Source organism: Panthera tigris, chromosome B1, assembly GCF_018350195.1.
Source record: "Panthera tigris isolate Pti1 chromosome B1, P.tigris_Pti1_mat1.1, whole genome shotgun sequence".
Classification (NCBI taxonomy): domain Eukaryota; kingdom Metazoa; phylum Chordata; class Mammalia; order Carnivora; family Felidae; genus Panthera; species Panthera tigris.
In genome coordinates, this window is record NC_056663.1 from 163,104,088 (window position 1) to 163,125,914 (window position 21,827).

Consider the following 21,827-nt stretch of genomic DNA (forward strand, 5'->3'; position numbering starts at 1 on the left):
AATCCAAAAATTCATGGGAAAAACAATATAAGCAAAACCACCATCCCTTTTTAAGGTGATGAACTCTTGAAATTGAATAAACTCTTGAAATTGAATCTTTGAATCTCCAGGTGGGACACCAGGGAGTTTCATTTCCCCTTAGAATTCTTTTGCTTTGATTTCTACTGCCACCCCAGTCCCCATGGCTTCCAATGTCTGCTTGCTCCACCTTTAAGAACCTGTTTTGTGCATATCCAAGGAACATTTCCTTACCCCTTAGCACAGCCGAGACAGGACAGAATTTTGAGGAAGACCTTACAAAATGCCAAAGGTCAAACAAGGGAAGTAAGTACAAAAGCATAAGAAACAGTCTAGCTCAGTGGTTCTCAAACAGGCTTCCCCAGGGGACATTTGACAATGTCTGGAGACATTTTTTTTATGTCACACCCAGGGAGGTGTTATTGCTATCCAGTGGGTAGAGCATTCGATTTCTTCCTGCTTTCAGTACCTACAAGTATGATTCTGCTAACTCTCCTACAAAGCCCACAACAGCCCCCTGCAACAAAGAATTATCCAGTCCAAAAACCCAGTAGTGATGAAACTGGGAATCCCTGGTCACAGGTTAGGAACCAGGAGAAAGAAGAGGTCCCAGCCCTTTGGAATCAGAGGATAGCTATCTCAGATGGCAATGACAATAAGATAGGGTTGGGACTCAGACAGAAAGTGGCCACATGGACGGCGTCATGTAAAGACATCCTTCTCAAAGTCTCTCCGTAATCATCTTGACATCTCAGTGATCATGTTCAAGAGAAAGAAAGACCCTGGGACACCTGGATGGCTCAGTCAGTTAAGCATCTGACTTCGGCTCAGGTCATGATCTCAGGGTTCCTGTGTTCCAGGTTCGAGCCTCACATCGGGCTCTCTGCTGTCAGCACAGAGTCTGCTTCAGATCCTCTGCCCCCCTCTCTCTCTGCCCCTTCTCTCTCTCTCTCTCTCAAAAATAAATAAACATTAAAAACACAAAAGAAAGAAAGATCCCCATTCTGTTACCCCCTTACACTTCTCTCACCCAATTCTGGGATCAAGGTCTCTTGCCTAGTTGATGACACAATGAATTATCTTACCCTTTAGGCATGACCTCACTCCTTATCACATGACTGGATTTACCTATGTCCAACAGTATAAACATACATTATGCAAAACAATTATCATCACCTTGACATAACACCAATGCTCCATATATGGCCCTCAAGCATATCATTCAGGCACAAGTAACATCCAACATGAACAGTTCTAGGAACTAAGGAAGAGTACCCCAAATATTATCATGGGTTGGAAGTCATTCAAGTCTTGGTGCCAAGCCCTGGGCTAGGTCCTGGATAGAGCACACTGAGCAAGACAGATTTAGATGAGGGGGGAGCAGCCAAGATGGCGGAAGAGCACGGGAGTTTTTATGTGTCTTGCATCCATGAAATACAGCCAGATCAACACTAAACCATCCTGCACACCTAGAAAACTTACTTGAGGATTAACACAACAATCTGCACAACCTGAACCACAGAATTCAGCAGGTACGCAGTGCAGAGAGGTGAACTTGGGGAGCAAGAAGCCACAGAGGGCAGGGAGCTGTTTTTGCTTGCAGAGGACAGAGATCGGGAGGGAGTGGGGGGAGAAGCACCCCTTCCAAAAGCAGCTGGAGAGAAAGTGGAAAAGTGGAACAGCCACAGGGACTGAACTAAAAAGGAAGAAAGGAGAGGGTTTAAATTCCATTAAGACTCTATAAACAGGGGGAATGCAGAGTCTAAAACTCCTCAGCTCAATACCTGGCAGTGCTCTGGTGAGAAGAGCAAATCCCCAGGAGCAGAGTGAAGTCCGGGGATCTTCGGGCCACACAGGGAGAGATGGTTCCCCTGCTAGGAGGTCACCTGGTAGAGGCTGTGTGGCCCCCCACAGGCAAAACCCCCAGTGGACCCAGGTGAACAACCACATTCTGGAACAAGGTTGTTGTGGGTGAAGTGTGGTGCTGGATATGTGTTGTGATTTTCCATAATCCTTGAAATGCTTCTACTGCATGATTGCATGAACTTTCTCTGGGATGGGGTGGCACCCAACTGCAGTCTCTGGGCATTGGCAGCAGCACAGTCCTGTGAATGTTCCTGGGTGTGGCCGGCACCCAGCCATTGCTCAGTGAGACCCTCCTCCAGAGGATCTGAGCAGGTCAAAGCTGCAGTCCCTCAGAAATAAGGGGTCGAGAAAAATAGCTGCATCTGAGATAAAATGCAGGAGGGAGATGCTGCCTGGGACTTGGTCACAGACAGTGTAAAAGCAGGGAGTGGACAGAAGCCAAAGACAAAGGACAGGCACGCAATTGCTGATCGGGGAGAATAGAGTTCGGATACTAGAGACTGAGTAGCTGGGAGACGCCATTTTCACCGCTCCCAAGCATACACATACGCACCTAAAAGTGCCACAACAATCCACCCCCTAAGCTAAGCAGCCATCTAGTGGAGAATAGAGCCATTACACTAAGCCCTGCCCAACTGGGTCAACCTCACTCTTCAGGAACACAAATCTCTCTGCCTGCATAGTTTATGGACTATAAAGCACTTCATAGTTTGACTTTCAGGAGAAAATGAAGTAATTTCAATTGTATTTCAGTCTGTTCATTGGTCCATCTATTGAATTTTCTTTTTTTTCTCTTTTTCATTTCTTTTCTTTTTCTTCAATACAGAAAGAGAAACCTTTATTTTCAATTTTTATTAAAAATATTTTTCCTTAATTTTTTTCTACTATATTTTTTACTTTTGTGCAAATTTTTTCAAATTCTATTTTACTTCCATCATTTCATTTTATTCTTTTTCAGTGTATTCATTTTTTCAAATTTTCAAACATTTTTTTTTCTTTCCCCTTTTTTCTCTAATCTGTCAAGCCCCTTTCAATACCCGGACCAAAACACACCTAGGATCTAGCATCATTTATTTGATTTGTGTGTGTGTGTGTGTGTGTGTGTGTGTGTGTGTGTGTGTTGTTTTTAATTTTTTAATTTTAATTTTTTTAATTTTAATATTTTTTTACCTCATTAATTCCTTTTTTCCTTTCAACATGACAAAATTAAAGAATTCATCCCAAAAGAAAGAGCAGGAAAAAATGACAGCCAGGGACTTAACCAACACAGATACAAGCAAGATGCCTGAACCAGAATTTAGAATCACGATAACAAGAATACTAGCTGGAGTCAAAAATAGATTATAATCCTTTTCTGTAGAGATAAGAGAAGAAAAAGCTGGTCAGGATAAAATTAAAAAATGCCATAACTGAGCTGCAATCTCAAATGGATGCCACGGTGGCAAGGATGGATAAGGCAGAGCAGAGAATCATTGATATAGAGAACAAACTTATGGAAAATAATGAAGCAGAAAAAGAGGGGGAGATTAAGGCAAAAGAGCACAATTTAAGAATTAGAGAAATCAGTGACTCATTAAAAAAGAACAACATCAAAATCACAAGGGTCCCAGGAGAGGAAGAGGGAGAAATAGGGGTAGAAGTGTTATGTGAGCAAATCATAGCAGAAAACTTTCCTAACCTGGGGAGAGACACAGACATCAAAATCCTGGAAGCACAGAGGATTCCCATTGGATTCAACAAAAACTGACCACCAACAAGGCATATCATAGTCAAATCCACAAAATACTCAGGCAAGGAGTATTGCTTTCATGAAAGCAACAAGGGGGGAAAAAAAAGTCCTTAACCTACAAGGGAAGACAGATCAGGTTTGCAGCAGACTTATCCCAGAAACTTGGCAGGCCAGAAAGGAGTGGCAGGATATAGTCAAAGTACTGAATCAGAAAAATATGCAGCCAAGAATTCTTTATCTAGCAAGGTTGTCATTCAAAATAGAAGGAGAGATTAAAAGTTTCCCAGACAAGCAAAAATTAAAGGAGTTCATGACCACTAAACCAGTCCTGCAGGAAATTTTAGGGGAGAAAAGATGATAATAAATAAATAAACAAACAAGCAAACAAATACGAAAAGCATCAAAGACTAGAAAGGACCAGAGAACACTACCAGAAACTCCAACTCTACAAGCAACATAATGGCAATAAATTCATATCTTTCAGTACTCACTTTAAACGTCAATGGACTAAATGCCCCAATCAAAAGACATAGGGTAGGGCGCTTGGGTGGCTCAGTCGGTTAAGCGGCCGACTTCGGCTCAGGTCATGATCTCGTGGTCCGTGAGTTCAAGTCCCGCGTCAGGCTCTGTGCTCACAGCTCAGAGCCTGGAGCCTGTTTCGGATTCTGTGTCTCCCTCTCTCTGACCCTCCCCAGTTCATGCTCTGTCTCTCTTGTCTCAAAAATAAATAAACGTTTAAAAAAATAACATTTTTAAAAAAAGACGTAGGGTAACAGAATGGATAAGAAAACAAGATCCATTTATATGCTGTTTACAAGATACCCACTTTAGACCTAAAGACACCTTCAGATTGAAAGTAAGGGGATGGAAAACCATCTATCATGCTAATTGTCAACAAAAGACAGCCAGTGTAGCCATACTTATATCTGAAAATCTAGACTTTAAAATAAAGATAAAATAAAACAAGAGATGAAGATGGGAATTATATCATAATTAAGGGGTCTATCCACCAAGAAGACCTAACAATTGTAAACATTTATGCTCCAAATGTGGAAAGCACCCAAATATATAAATCAATTAATCACAAACATACAGAAACTCATTAATAATACCATAATAGTAGGGGACTTCAACACCCCACTTACAACAATGGACAGATCATATAATCAGAAAACCAACAAGGAAACAATGGCTTTGAATGACACACTGGAACAGATGGACTTAACAGATATATTCAGAACATTTCATCCTAAAGCAGCATAATATACATTCTTCTCCAGTGCACATGGAACATTCTCCAGAATAGACCACATACTGGGACACAAATCAGTCCTCAACAAGTACAAAAAGATCAAGATCATACCATCCATATTTTCAGACCACAACCCTATGAAACTCAAAATCAACCACAAGAAAAAATTTGGAAAGGTAACAGATACTTGGAGACTGAGGAACATCCTACTAAAGAATGAATGGGTTAACCAAGAAGTTAAAGAGGAAATTAAAAAGTACATGGAAGCCAATGAAAATGATAACACCGCAACCCAAAACCTCTGGGATGCAGCAAAGGCGGTCATAAGAGGAAAGTATATAGCAATCCAGGCCTTCCTAAAGAAGGAAGAAAGGTCTCAGATACACAACCTAACCTTACACCTTATGGAGCTGGAAAAAGAACAGCAAATAAAACCCAAAACCAGCAGAATACAGGAAATAATAAAGATTAGAGCAGAAATTAATGCTACTGAAACCAAAAAACAAAACAAACAAACAAACAAAAAACAAACCAAAACAGTAGAACAGATCAATGAAACCAGAAGCTGGTTCTTAGAAAGAATTCACAAAATTGATAAACCACTAACCAGTTTGATCAAAAAGAAAAAGGAAAGGACCCAAATAAATAAAACCAAGAATGAAAGAGGAGAGATCACAACCAACACAGCAGAAATACAAACAATAATAAGAGAATATTATGAGCAATTATATGCCAATAAAATGGGCAATCCGGAAGAAATGGACAAATTCCTAGAAACTACACACTACCAAAACTGAAACAGAAAGAAATAGAAAATTTGAACAGACCCAAAACCAGCAAAGAAATCGAATTAGTAATCAAAAAATCTCCCAAAAAACAAGAGACCATGGCCAGATGGCTTTCCAGGGGGAATTCTACCAAACATTTAAAGAGGAGTTAACACCTATTCTCTTGAAGCTGTCCCCAAAAATAGAAATGGAAGGAAAACTCCCAAACTCTTTCTATGAAGCCAGCATTACCTTGAATCCAAAACCAGACAAAGACCCCACTAAAAAGGAGAACTGCAGACCAATTTCCCTGAAGAACATGGATGCAAAAATCCTCAACAGATATTAGTCAACCAGATCCAACAATACATTAAAAAAATTATTCACCACGACCAAGTGGGATTTATACCTGGGATGCAGGGCTGGTTTAATATCTGCAAAACAATTAATGTGATTCATCACATCAATAAAAGAAAGGACAAGAACCATATGATCCTCTCAATAGATGCAGAGAAAGCATTTGACAAAATACAGCACCCTTTCTTGATAAAAAAAAAACTCTCAAGAAAGTAGGGACAGAAGGAGCATACCTCAAGATCATAAAAGCCATACATGAAAGACACAATGCTAATATCATCTTCAATGCAGAAAAACTGAGAGCTTTCCCCCTAAGGTCAGGAACAAGACAGGGATGTCCACCCTTGCCACTGTTATTCAACATAGTGTCGGAAGTTTTAGCCTCTGCAATCAGACAACACAAAGAAATAAAAGGCATCCAAATCGGCCAGGAGGAGGTCAAACTTTCACTCTTTGCAGATGACATGATACTCTATATAGAAAACCCAAAAGATTCCACCAAAAAACTGTTAGAACTGATTCATGAATTCAGCAAAGTTGCAGGATATAAAATCAATGCACAGAAGTCGGTTGCATTCCTATACACCAACAATGAAGCAACAGAAAGAGAAATCAAGGAATTGATCCCATTTACAGTTGCACCAAAAACCATAAAATATCGAGGAATAAATCTAACCAAAGAGGTGAAAAATCTATACACTGAAAACTATAGAAAGCTTATGAAAGAAATTGAAGAAGACACAATAAAATGGAAAAAGATTCCATGCTCCTGGATAGGAAGAACAAATATTGTTAAAATGTCAATATTACCCAAAGCAATCTACATATACAATGCAATCCCTATCAAAATAACACCAACATTCTTCACAGAGCTAGAACAAAAATTCTAAAATTTGTATAGAACCAGAAAAGACCCCGAATAGCCGAAGCAATCTTGAAAAAGAAAACCAAAGCAGAAGGCATCACAATCCCTGACTTCAGGCTGTATTACAAAGCTGTCATCATGAAGACAGTATGGTACTGGCACAAGAACAGACACTCATATCAGTGGAACAGAATAGAGAACCCAGAAATGGACCCACAAACGTATGGCCAACTAATCTTTGACAAAGCAGGAAAGAGTACCCAATGGAATAAAGACAGTCTCTTCAGCAAGTGGTGCCGGGAAGACTGGACAGTGACATGCAGAAGAATGAACCTGGACCACTTTCTTACAGCATACACAAAAATAAACTCAAAATGGTTGAAAGATCTAAATGTCAGTCAGGAAGACATCAAAATCCTCGAGGAGAAAGCAGGCAAAAACCTCTTTGATCTTGGCCGCACCAACTTCTTACTCAACATGTCTCCAGAGGCAAGGGAAACAAACGCAAAAATGAACTATTGGGACCTCATCAAAATAAAAAGCTTCTGCACAGAGAAGGAAACAATCAGCAAAACTAAAAGGCAACCGACAAAACGGGACAAGATATTTGCAAATGACATATCAGATAAAGGGTTAGTATCCAAAATCTGTAAAGAACTTACGAAACTCAACACCAAAAAAAAAAAAATAATAATAATAATAATCCAGTGAAGAAATGGGCAAAATAGACACTTCTCCAAAGAAGACATCAAGATGGCACACAGACACATGAAAAATGCTCAACATCACTCATCATCAGGAAAATAAAATCAAAATCACACCTGTCAGAATGGCTAACATTAACAACTCAGGCAACAAATGATAGATGTTGATGAGGATGCAGAGAAAGAGGATCTCTTTTGCATTGCTGGTGGGAATGCAAGCTGGTGCGGCCACTCTGGAAAACAGTATGGAGGGTCCTCAAAAAACTAAAAATAGAACTACCCTACAACCCAGCAATCGCACTACTAGGTATTTACCCAAGGAATACAGGTGTTTCGAAGGGACACATGCACCCCCGTGTTTATAGCAGCACTATCAACAATAGCCAAAGTATGGAAAGAGCCCTAATATCCACCGATGGATGAATGGATAAAGAAGATGTGATATATATATACACACACACACACACACACACACACACACACACACACACACACACACAATGGAGTATTACTCAGCAATCCAAAGAATGAAATCTTGCCATTTGCAACTACGTGGATGGAACTAGAGGGTATTACGCTAAGTGAAACTAGTCAGTCAGAGAAAGACAAATATCATAGGACTTCACTCATATGAGGACTTTAAGACACAGAACAGATGAACATAAGGGAAGCAAAAGTCATATAAAAACAGGGAGGGGGACAAAACATAAGAGACTCTTAAATATGGAGAACAGAGGGTTACTGGAGGGGTTGTGGCTAAATGGGTAAGGGGCATTAAGGAATCTACTCCTGAAATCATTGTTGCACTATATGCTAACTAACTTGGATGTAAATTTAAAAAATAAAAGTTAATTTACAAGAAGATAGACATGGATGATAAAAATAAAGCAGTTATTGGTGATTATAGTTAACTGCGTGCCAGGCACAACGCTGTCTGGTTTATGTACATACTTTCAACTAATTATAACAATAATCCCATGAATTGGGTGCTTTAAAGTTGAGAAAATAGGGGCACCTGGGTGGCTCAGTCGGTTGTGCGTCCGACTTCAGCTCAGGTCATGATCTCACGGTTCATGTGCCTCACAGCCAGGCACAACGCTGTCTGGTTTATGTACATACTTTCAACTAATTATAACAATAATCCCATGAATTGGGTGCTTTAAAGTTGAGAAAACAGGGGCACCTGGGTGGCTCAGTCGGTTGTGCGTCCGACTTCAGCTCAGGTCATGATCTCACGGTTCGCGGGTTCAAGTCCCGCGTCAGGCTCTCTGCTGACAGCTCAGAGCCTGCAGCCTGCTTCGGATTCTGTGTCTCCCTCCCTCTCTGCCCCTCCCCTGCTCATGCTCTATCTGTCTCTGTCTCTCAACAATAAATAAATGTTATTAAAAAAAATTAAGTTGAGAAAATTGGGGCACCAGGATGGCTCAGTCAGTTAAGCATACGACTCGATTTCGACTCAGCTCATGATCTCACAGTCCTGGGATCAAGCCCCGTGTCAAGCTTCATGCCTAGCATGGAGCCTGCTTGGGATTGTCTCTCTCTCTCTCTCCCCCTATGTCTCTCCCTCTCTCAAGAAAAATTTAAAAAAAAATAATAATGAATTAAATAAAATAGGATCTGAGGGTTGGATAACTTTCCCGATAGGCATGCTTTTTTTAAGTTGTGAAGGCAAGATTCAAGCCCAAATCTGTTTGAGGCCATACTCTAAGCTCAAAACCCCCTCATGGGAGGGGAGTGTCAAGAGGCACTTTTTAGAGCACAAGCCTCCTGTCCGGGAAGCACAAATTTTACACCCCTTCCATGGCAATGACGAGAGGGGAAATGAGAGGGGTGAGCGCCCCTGACTCATGCTTCTCCTCGCTCCTCCAGAACAAACACTGGGTCCTTTGCCCTAAGCATCTCTTTTCTGCACCTGAGGTTATATCCAGAGGAAGCAATTGAAGGCCTTCTCCCACATGTATCCATATCTGCCATCCTGTGACTAGCAAGAGTATAATGCTCTTCTGGAAAAGCCAGAAGATAAGAAATGAGGACGTCTTTAAATGACGATCAGACTCAGACAAGAGTAGAAATATAGTAGAAAAATATAGAAATGAATCAGCTAGAAAATAAATTAGTTAAATGTAACCCAAAAGGGGGCTACAAAACTCCATCTTCACCAATGTTATGGAAAGGATCCAAGATAATCATCTGTGACATGCAGCATGGAGCCTGCAGGTCTGTATGCTGTTTAAACTCCAATGCTGTGCTCAGGAATGGTTAATCCTGTAATCTGGACCTAGGCACGGTGGTACAATTGTTTCTGGTAATTGGGTAAACGCTTTTTCAACCCTAGAAAAGATTGGAATTGAACACAGATGAAGAAGCAAATCAAAGCTATACATAACAGCTTTATATTCACTTTAGGAATCGGTTTTATAATCACTAAGACTATCTGCAGGTGTTATTAGAAAGTTTCGTGGGGCGCCCGGGTGGCTCAGTCGGTTAAGCGTCCAACTTCAGCGCAGGTCATAATCTCACAGTTTGTGGGTTCAAGCCCCATGTCAGGCTCTGTGCTGACAGTTCAGAGCCTGGAGCCTGCGTCAGATTCTGTGTCTCCCTCTCTCTCTGCCCCACCCCCTACTCACGCTCTGTCTCTCTCTCTCTCTCTCTCTCAAAAATAAAAAAAAATAAACATTAAAAAAATTAAGAAAAGTTTCACAAATATGGCAGATTCAAAAATCTACTGGATTATGCTTGTGGCTTCAATTTGAAAGGTGTAATGGGTTTTTGACCTGTAATTTTAAGTTGAAAAGCAAAAGAAAACTTGAAGAGATATTTAACCAGTACTGAACTACTTAAGAGAATAAAAAGATAACTACGTTTACAAATTTAATTTATTGAATGTACAAGAGTTATCCAAATGCTTAGAAAGCTTTTGCTTCCTAGGTGATAAATTTGACTTGTCAGACACTTGAAGCACTTAAGAAAATTAAGTACATTACATATATAAATAGAGTTGAAAATGTTTAAGGGAATTTAATTAAATTTGTAAGTGGGACCAATGTTTGGGGGACAGTAATCTATTCAAATTGAGTTAATCGAACATTAACCTGATCTTATTTTATTAGGTTTATAAAAAGTCTAACGAGATTTCTAAATTTAACATAACGGCTTAAGAAAATGACGGTTTAATATTTATGACTTTTAAACAGTTGGAATTTCAAATACAAAAACAAAACAAAAACCTGTAAATAGTCCTCTCCAGACAAAAAGACCACTCCCTGAACATTCAAAAACTCAGGGAACAGGGGCACCTGAGTGGCTCAGTCCACTGAGTGTCTGACTTTGGCCCAGGTCATGATCTCACCGACGGTGAGTTCAAGCCTTACATGGGGCTCTCTGCTGTCAGCACAGAACTTGCCTCAGGTCTTCGGTCTCCCTGTCTCTCTGCCCCCCACCCCCACTCTCTCTCGCAAAAATAAACATTAAAAAAAAAAATTCAGGTAACAGATCATGATGAGGAGGAGTGCTCTAGAAGGATGGGTGGTAGTGGAAATGGCCAATTCCACTCTCTTTGGATTTTTTTTTTTTTAAATCTAAATAGATTTGGCATTCCATTCCATAATATTTTTTCCATATGAAAATTATTTTCCCTAAAAACGCTCTAGGAATATTGACATTCCAATAAGAGGCATCATGCTTATCCTGTAGCTTCATACACTTCCTGGCATTCTTCTGGATCCTTCCAGGGGACAAGCACGCTTGTTGGGGAAGCAAAAGCCTAGGCTATCCGCCCAGCTGTGCTGGGGAACCTCATTCACGTGAGCGCCCCCCTAACGGGTGCTCTCTAGCTCCACCCCCCACGCCTCTAGCTCATCCCGGGGTTCTATTGCAGGAGAAATCTGTCCTCTTCCGATGACCTTGGATCATGGATCTCTGCTTAGAGCAAAAGGGGAGTTGAAAATAAGCCTCTCACGTCCCCATCCCCAGCCACTGTCTTCCAGACCTTCAGATGAGCTTGGGCTTCCCCGGCTTGCAATGGAAAACCATCTGTGCTGGTTATTAAGGCGTTGCTTCTCGGTTCCAAACCTGCCGGTTCGGAAGCGGGAATGCGGAGGCTGGACTGTACAAACGAGATTTTTCTTTTGCCTGCTTGCTCCCCTGGTTCTGCCATTAGAGGGCACTAGAGAGACTGGAAAACAACCAGCGGCCTTCTGCCCCAGGCTGGAGTGGTTTAGACTCCAGCTTTTTCCAACCTGCCTGGAAACAGCCTCATTTTACCGCCCTCGGTGGTGCCAGCACCACGGGGACATGGCTTCTAACTCAGAGATCTACATCCCAGCTCCCAGAGGCCCGTCCTCTGAATTTCTGGGTTCTGGCAACCCCCACCGCTCCCTTTTGTTCCAGCCGCCCTTGGGGGTGGGGTACTACTTCCTGTAGTTGTTCTGTGTTTAAGGCCGGTGTGCCCTGTTTGCTCCTTTAGTCCTCCCACACGATTCTCTATATTAAAGTCTCTCTGTTGTAGCAGCCAACGTGGCTTCTGTTTTCCTGCATGAATCCGGCTGTTACGTGAACTCCACTCCCTGTTGCCCATCCCGGCTGCTTCCACGAAGAGGCTCTAGACCGAGCCCTATAAGGTGCAAGAAGAGGAATCCCAGGCTCAAGAGTGCGCATGAATCTAAACTCGCGAGGGTACCACGGCCTGTTGGCACTCGGCAGACAAGCCCCAGTGGGTAGCTTGGTGCTCTGTAATTTGTTTCGGTCTCAGGGGAAGTACTTTCTGTGTATCTTTCGGGAATGAAAGCAACTGTTTCACTCAAAAAGCGATATAGTCAATGTAGAAGAATCCTGGTGAGGAAGCTTGCTACAAGTCCCGGAGCTTATATTGTCTTAACATGTCAGTCTTCGTATCTGATTTTTATAACTGGTTTGGAGTCCCCAAAATCCCATGAGGGAGGCAGGGTGAGCCTATCATCTCCAGTTTACCGGGAGGAACCTAGGGGGAGGTTCTCTTTCTTGCCATGCGCTCCCCTAGAGCGACCAGTGGCAGAATCACGTCCCTTTTATTTCTTCTCTGTTCGCTCTCCATGATATGTTTAATGCAATGGTATGGGTTTCTTTTTCTTTCTTTCTTTTTTTTTTTAATTTTTAATGTTTATTTTTGAGAGAGAGAGAGTACAAGTGGGGAAGTGATAGAGAGAGGGAGACACAGAATCCAAAGCAGGCTCCAGGCTCTGAGCTGTCAGCACAGAGCCCTAAGCGGGGCTCCAACCCATGAAGAATGAGATCATGACCTGAGCCAGAGTCGGACACTCAACCGACTGAGCCACCCAGGAGCCCCTGGGTTTACTTTTCTATTGCTGCACAACAAATACCACAAGCTCAGTAGCTTAAAACAATACCCATCTATTAGCTCAGCATGCCTGATGTGAGGAAAATTTATTTCCAAGATCCTTTTTGTCTTTGGTGGAGTCAGGCTCTTGCCATTGTGGGACTGGGGTCCCTGTTTCAGTGCTGTCAGCTGGGGGCCCCTCTCACTGCCTAGAAGCTGTCCATACTCCCTGCTACTGCTTCCTCCTCAAAACAGCAACACCACCACAACCCTTCTTGTGCTTCTGAGCTCCGACTTCCTCTCCTGCCACCAGCCTGAGAAAACTCTCCACTTTCAAAGGGTTCATGTGATCAGGTCCGGCCCACCTGGATAATCAATTGTGCGGCATAATCTAACGTAATCACAGGAGTCAAATCCACCTCATTCACAATCCTGGGATCCTGCTGGATGCGTACCCCAAAGGCAGGACATCCGGGCAGCTTCTCAGGATTCTCCCATCACAGTGTTGTCTGCGGACTCCTGCATTAGAGTAACCTGGGATACTCATTAAAACTGGAGATTCTCTGGTGACACCACAGACCCCTGAACCACTCTCTGGGGGCACTGGGTCTAGGAGTCTGGATTCACTTCTCAGATGATGCTGATGCTCACTCCGATTTGAGAATCTAGGGGCACCTGGCTGGCTAGATCGGTGGAGCATGCGACTCTTGACCTCGGGGTTGTAAGTTCAAGCCCCACGTGGGGTATGGAGATGACTTAAAAATAAAATCTTGAAAAAAAAAATTTTGAGGCTTTAAAATCTGAGCTTAGCATTTCATCAGCCTGGGATAAAATACAGCACCATATCCACTTCGCTGCAAGTGAGGGCTACGTGGGCTCTAATGAATGGTGTGCTTGAGGGGTGCTGAGCATCCAAATGCTCAGTTATGACCTGGGCGCTCATCTCCCCAGCTGCGGAGAGTGCTGGCCCAGGACCACGCCCAGCTGAGACCCTCTGCGGCCATTGCCCTCCCGGGAAGTGAAAGGAGCAGCCGTGCCCAAGGTAATGTCCTCCCTCCAGCAGCAGCCCCCTTCCAATGACTGCTCCACTGGGAGAACAAAGACCTACACCTTCCTTGCTTCAATTGGGGACATGTCACAGGGACTATCTCAGCTTTGGTCTTCCTCTGCAATTGCCTGAGGCCATTGCTGTAAGTGTGGCTCCACTTCTCTGTCCGCCCTACCCTATGCTCCTCACTTTATTTTTGAGAGAGAGAGAGAGAGAGAGAGAGAGAGAGAGAGAGAGAGAGAGAGAATGAGCAGGGAAGGGGCAGAGAGAAAGGGAGACACAAAATCCAAAGCAGGCTCCAGGCTCTGAGCTGTCAGCACACATCCTGATGCAGGGCTCGAACCCACGGACTGAGATCATGACCTGAGCCGAAGTCAAATGCCCAACCAACTGAGTCACCCAGGCACCCCTTATCTATGTTCCTCAGTTTTTCATGGGCTTTCAAGAGCACCCCTCAGGCAAGTCCTGCCCCTGAACCTCCACCTCAGAATCTGTTTCCAGAGTCTAACCTAGGTAGCCTGACATCATTTGCTTGAGATCTGTAGCTCTGCTTCACACTCCATCCCAGATCTGCCCATTTCTCTCTGTCCCAATGCTACCACTCTTATCCAAGGCACCACCTCTCTGTCTCAGTCATCTCTGTCTGCAGTCACAGCCACTAGCCATCCCTCCTCCCTCCCGCATCACATTCCATACTCCACACAGCAGCCCCACCAAATTAGAACAGCCCTTGTTACTTTGCTTGTGGTCTGTTTCCTCCATTAGAATGCAAGCTTGTGGAGGGCAGGGATTGTTTTTGGCGGTTGAACTTCTTCACCACTGTATCCCTGGCATAGAGGAGATGCCAATAAGTGCTTGTTGAGTCGATTAGTAGATTAAAGCACCAACCTCCCACAGATAACCAAAAGACACCATAAGATACCCAAGTACAACAAATTAAGATTAGAAAATGGGCTTTGTGCTTTCTTGCCCGGAATTAATGATATGAAGTCCACAAAGTTGCTTTCATATCAGGATTTTCTTCTGGAAACTTCCCTTAAACACCTAGGATTTTAGGTTACTGCTGGAAAACGTCAGAGAAAGGAAGAAACTTGGGCCTCTGAGTCACTTTGGATCCTAGTATCCAATTGTCATACCTTTTCTTTTTTATAATAGTCATATTCCAGCAAAATATGTTATAGTAGTCATATCTGAATAGGAAATCTCATTCTCTCAATGCCTAGCAAAATTAGTGGCATATTTCTTGGGTGGGTTGGAGGAATCATTTATGGATAGATCCAATAGAACACTCTTCAGGAAGACATGTGAGCCCCCTCTTACATAATTCTAGAAATTTTAACTTAGCTATTGTGGGTTTATTTAAAATGGAGTGTATCTGAATAATGTAATTTGCCAAGAACTTGAGAAATTAAAAACACTTAACTCATCTTTACTGATGACTTCCTTTTTGGAAACATGTCTGTCTCCAGTGCAGTCATTAGTCAGGAATGGGGCACACACTCTCTAAACTAGTCATTCCTGGGGCGCCTGGGTGGCTCAGTCGGTTAAGCGTCCGACTTCAGCTCAGGTCACGATCTCGCGGTCCGTGAGTTCGAGCCCCGCGTCGGGCTCTGGGCTGATGGCTCAGAGCCTGGAGCCTGCTTCCGATTCTGTGTCTCCCTCTCTCTCTCTGCCCCTCCCCCGTTCATGCTCTGTCTCTCTCTGTCTCAAAAATAAATAAAAAACCTTAAAAAAAAATTTTAAACTAGTCATTCCTGAAACAGGATTTAGGACAGGACAGTTTTGTGATACAAGTGCAATTTTGGAATGCCTATTATTAAGGAAGAAGAAAATGCTCTCTGGGTAGTCAGGATGATTCAGACTCCAAAAGTATCACATGATTTATAAGTAGTCATTTGCCAGCATTCGCTTCCTCAGGAGGGAAAAATCCTTGAGGAGATATATATATATATATATATATATATATATATATATATATATATATATATATGCAACCTATATATGTAACATAATATACAATTATGTTATTATAATTATATATGTATACATATATATACACGTAATACCTAAAAAGTACGTGAAATCACCATCAATTTAAAAGCAAAAATTTGAGATCATGAAAAATAACTAAAACCCATTTATTGACCAGGGCAATCTTATGCAAGACATAGAGAACGAAATCCTAGTGTTTGGAGGCATCCAGTGCTCACAGAGCATCTTCCTCAAGTATTACAGCAAGTTACAAAGTAATAAATAACAGAAATATACATCCTGGTATCACATGGACCTAGTTTTTCCTGCCAAGGTGCCAACATCAGATTAAAAAACAACAACAACAAAAACAAACAAAAAAAAAAAAACATTGAAATTTATTAGACCCAACACCTACGGAAGAAATTGAAAACATTTTCAGAGAATTGGCTGTATCCATGGGCTTTAACACCAAACAGTCATACAGCCCACACTCTCACACTTTCAAAGGACAATTAATTCCAGTGCAATGTATGTTGCTCTGGCAGATAAAATAGAACTACCCAATTTATTCTATAACATAACTGATAGCAAACCCTGACGTGACTAACCCCCAAAATAAAAAAATATATGAAAACAGCATTCCTTCCGGAGAGCCTTTTGGTTTTATTAGCCAAATGAAGTATGTGTGTGCCCTCTGACTCAGAAATTCACTGCTGAGCATACCTCCTGGGGACATTCCCACCCAGGCCCATGAAAAGACTTTGTAGGTCACTGCAGCATAGTAGTGGCAGGGAGCTGGGGTCTTGGGCATGCATCACTGGGAGAATGAATGGGGAAACGTGTGAGCATAACGTGGATGATTTTGCAGGAAGCAGAAGCAATGAATTGGACATATTTACAGCAGCATGGGTTGATCTTAAAAACATAGTGCTCAGTGAGAAATTCAGGAAGCAGAATAATACAACATCACTTAAAGAAAAACTATATTACACAAGGCAATAATATACATTTTTCAAAAACACAAAATAGGAAGAGATATACACAGGGGCACCTAGGTGGCTCAGTTGGTTGGGCATCTGACTCTTGGTTTCAACTCAAGTCGCGATCTCATGGTTCGCAAGTTTGAGCCTCGCATCAAGCTCTGCGCATGAAGCGTGTAGTCTGCTTGGGATGCTCTCTCTCTCTCTCTCTCTCTCTCTCTCTCTCTCTCTCTCTCCTTCTCTCTCTGCCCCTCCTCTGCTTGCACGCCCTATCTCTCTCAAAATAAAAACAAATACACTTAAAAAAATAAATGTACACATCAAAAGGGTAACTTACTGGAGACAATAGGACTGAGACATACGATAAAGAGAATACATAAATGCAGGGCTACATTCTGATTTACACAGGCCCTGGGAAATCGGGGCCTTTGGCATTTGTGGCTCCTTCTGTCCATAAAAAAATTAAAAATCACATTTTTAGGGGTGCCTGGGTGGCTCATTTAGTTAGCATCTGACTTTGGCTCAGGTCATGATCTCGCGGTTCGTGGGTTCAAGCCCTGCCTTGGGCTCTGTGCTGACAACTCAGAGCCTGGAGCCTGCTTCAGATTCTGTGTCTCCCCCTCTCTCTGCTCCTCCCCTGCTTGCACTCTGTCTCTGTCTCTCAAAAATGAATAAACGCTAAAAAAATTTTTTTAAATAAATCATATTTTTAATGACCAGCCCTAAAGCACCAGGCTTACTGTGCCCGATGATAAATTGGCTCCAGATAATGAATGACTGAATTAGAGAGGGGCCTTGTATGAACCAGGAATAATCATGTGCTACAAACTGAGGAGTATGATTCATTCAGTCCTCTGCACCTGAGGTCCAAAAACTCTTCCTTAGTGTTGGGGGCCAGGCATTGGAATTAAACTACTGACTCACTATCATTTGATTGCTCTCTAAAGTCCTAGACCTCAAGGGATCTAGAGGGAAAATTCTGTAACCAATTCACCGCATAGTCATAAGAAAAACAGCAAATTTAGAACTGAATAGACTGTGGCTACGTGGGATTTTTCCACAGGCAGCACAACAGGCCTGAACTTCTGATGATAAAGTCTAAGGCTCAGTGGCACCTTCTCTGGAATAATGAGTGAACAACGTGTTCCAGGTCAGCTGAGGGAGGGACTGGAGAGAAAGGGGTCAGTAAAATCTGCAGTGCCTTTGAAGGCTAAGGAGCAGTATTACTTACACATTGGCCTAATGCAGGAAGAGGAAAAAATGGCTGAAGCCCAGGCTCAAAAGAAAAAGAAAAACAAACAAACAAAAAAACCTTCTCAAAAAAAGTAGTTCCTTAGGTGAGAGCCCTAATGCCCTAGGATATTACTAAGGCTTAAGAAAAAAAAAAGAAGGTTCCCCAAAAAAGGACTCCATCTAGGAAATGCTGAGTTAAACAATGTCAGGCAGATTTTCTCATCGTATGATCTATCATAACTTTTACTCTACACTATAATATGAATTGTGTATCTCCAAAAGGGGGGACACAGAGATTGGGATGTCGCATCCCCCAAAGCAATTGGACAATAGAATCCTTCTGCTCTGATGGTGGACACACTGACAGCTGAGAACTCCCCAGGAAGCGTGGTCCACGTCAGGGCCTGTCCCCAGTTCAGGCAGGTGAATTCACTCACAAGAGTCTGAGCCCACAGCCTGGGCTGCGGTGGCCTGTCTGTGCTGCCTACCTCAGGGGAGCTGAACTACCCCTTGAGGGCAGGGGGCGGGTATGTCTCCCTTAGCCTCTAGATTGCCAGGATAATCCCTGGGGAGTGCTGTGACCATGCTGGGCACAAGGGCTAGGCTGCAACAGAGCTTGATTTATACTTTTGGAACATTTAGAGATGTGGCATGCAGGCTTTCATTTATACTATTGAATGAGCCCCTCAAATATTAGGGGCAGTCCAGGCCTGATGGTTTTTCTAAGAAGGATGATCCTATTGTGCCACAACAAAACTTGCCTTGCATAATCAAAATCACCATCATTCAGTCCCCCAAGATCCTTCTCCCGGGTGCCGGTCAGCCCCCAAGATGCCTGGGCAGGTCAGCTTTGAGTATGCACTGCTTCATGGACTCAGAACCATCACAGCATGTGAGTTCTGGGCCCTCCACCTCAGAAGTTCCCCTCTTTTCTCTCCCAGCCCAAGACCCTGCTTTCAGGGAAACACACACACACACACACACACACACACACACAAACACACACACACACATCCAGGGACACTCACAATACATACAGAGACATACATCTACACCGACATAAACACAAAGGCATACATACACACACACACAGACATACCTACACACGGACACACAGAGGGACACAGACATACACACACAGACACACACACAGACACACACACACAGATACAGCCAGGTTACAGTTATGAAACCTATCTTTAAGAAAAATCCAAGGTAGGGGCGCCTGGGTGGCTCAGTCGGTTAAGCGTCCGACTTCAGCTCAGGTCACGATCTCGCTGTCCGTGAGTTCGAGCCCCGCGTCGGGCTCTGTGCTGACCACTCAGAGCCTGGAGCCTGTTTCAGATTCTGTGTCTCCCTCTCTCTCTGACCCTCCCCCATTCATGCTCTGTCTCTCTCTGTCTCAAAAAATAAATAAAACGTTAAAAAAAAAATTAAAAAAAAAAAAAAAGAAAAAAAGAAAAATCCAAGGTCTAGGTTGAGCGATAACATTCGATAATTCCCAGTGGGGATCAGAATTTCCCTAAATACTCTTACCTCAGGCACTGTGCTGATTATTCTCCACATGCCCCACCGAATTCATCTGCTCTTTCCTCTTTTTTTTTTTAAATTTACTTATTTATTTTGAGAGAGAGAGAAAGAGAGCATGAGTGGGGGAGGGGCAGGGAGAGGGAGAGAGAGAATCCCAAGCAGGCTCCCCACTGTCAGCGCAGAGCCCAACACGGGGCCCGAACTCACCAACCGCGAGATCATGACCTGAGCGGAAATCGAGAGCTGGACGCTTAACCGGCTGAGCATCCAGGTGCCCCCACTGCCCTTTACTGTCATGCTCTGTGTTCCAGGGGGCTGACCCCTAGGGACTTCCCCACTGGGCTTCCTTGTCCATTCAGGCCTTCAGCTTTCGAGAAGAGTGTGTGAGGAGGGATGAGGGAAGAGAGGACACTCAAATATCAGTGCGGTGGAGGAATCCCCAGAGTGCAGCTTTCACAGAGAAGGCATATTTATATCTACACTCTGGAAAGTGCTGCATTGAGAAATGTTTCTTTGTGTCACCAGACACTGCGGGAACCACTAGACCTCTCACCCTACCCATTTATGAACGCCTGATGAAAAGAGATGGAATTATCCGGATTGAGCTTGGAACAACTCAACCTGGATTGGGTTTTTGATATTTCCTACACGCTTTTATTTTAGATTGAATAGACCAGCTTTTGGGAAATGTACTAAACATGAGGCCATGATAGGATTATGTTATTGATGCCATAGGGCCAGACCATGTTCTCCCGTACAGTTTCCCCAGTAAGAAATGATCATTTCCAATTCTTAATCATTCGTGCATAGAATAATCATCTGCAGCAAGTAGGCCAAGGACAGAAGCGAGGAAGAAGCTCCCATTTCTCTCTAGGGATGGGAGACAGTTGGTACGAAACACGAAGTGTTTAGAACCTCCGGTAGAGAGCGAGGTGCCCCCGCCTAGTGCAGGGACATCTGGGATTAGGCAGGGACACTGAGTACTTTTAGGGAAACTGAGTCTTTCTGGTCTTTCTCTGCTATATTGCACATCCCTTTCGTTATTACCAAATCTCCAGGAAACTATCCTTAAAATAGAGGCATAGGGAATGAAGCGATAGGAGTGTAAGCTGCATTCCCTTCACCTGCTCAGAGTGCAGATGATATCCTCAGTGAGTAATAGAAGAGCACCTCCACCAACAGAAAAGACCCCCTTGAGGGTCAGCCACAGACAAGGTCACAGCAGGAGGAACAGGTGGCGAGGTGTGGGACGTACATCCTGAGGATGGCTCAGAAATCACTAAGGGACAGGCTGCGAGGGACTAATCTCCAGGAACAATAATGTGAGTTACAGGAAGGAAAGATCAATTCAGATCGCTGAGAAAGAGAGACACGTTGGTAATACCTAATCCTGAGCTACTCATTCAGTTTTGGGAATTAAACTTCAAAAACATCACTCTCAATCACACATGATGGTCTTTTATCCAGCGTTCACAGAATACAATTCTTAAATAGGTGGGTGGCTGTTTAAAAATTCTGTTCCTGTATTTGAAAAATGGGACAGCTTTATACTCCCCAAAGCCAACTTGCCTGGAAACTATAAAAAGAAACAATCTTTTCAAAATGTATCTACCTAAATCTCTCGGTGCTCCTGAGACATTAAAATAATCAAATGAGATTGTACAGCACCTGATCAATGGCCTTGCTCATAATACTCCTTCCAAAGTGCATTTGGGCTTGCAGCTAATAACAGCCATGAATCACATGAACCACACAGAAGACTGGGCAAGGGGTAATTATATCAGGTAATAAAAGTGAGAAATAGCCAGCCATAAGAACTGGGAAGCTATTTTTGTACAAAGTACAGCCTAAAAGTACAGGACAGCCTAAAAGTGACATATTCAGGATGGAGCCACCTATGTAGAAGCAGCAAAAGTAGGAAAATCTGATCCGAAGTGAATGTTTCTACCACATAAAGCCACGGAGGACTTAATGCTCAAAGCCAGCCCTGGTGTGGGATGGCATCCAGGAATAGCCATGCCATGCACAGCAACTGGCTGGGTGTCCCTAACAAGTCACTTAGCCTCTCTGGCATTCGGTCTCAGCTGCAAAAGAGGAAGTTGGAACAGATACTCTCTAAATTCCTTTCTAGCTCCAAATTTCTCTTTGTAATTGATACAGAACTCATTCAACACTTGGGAGACAAAATCA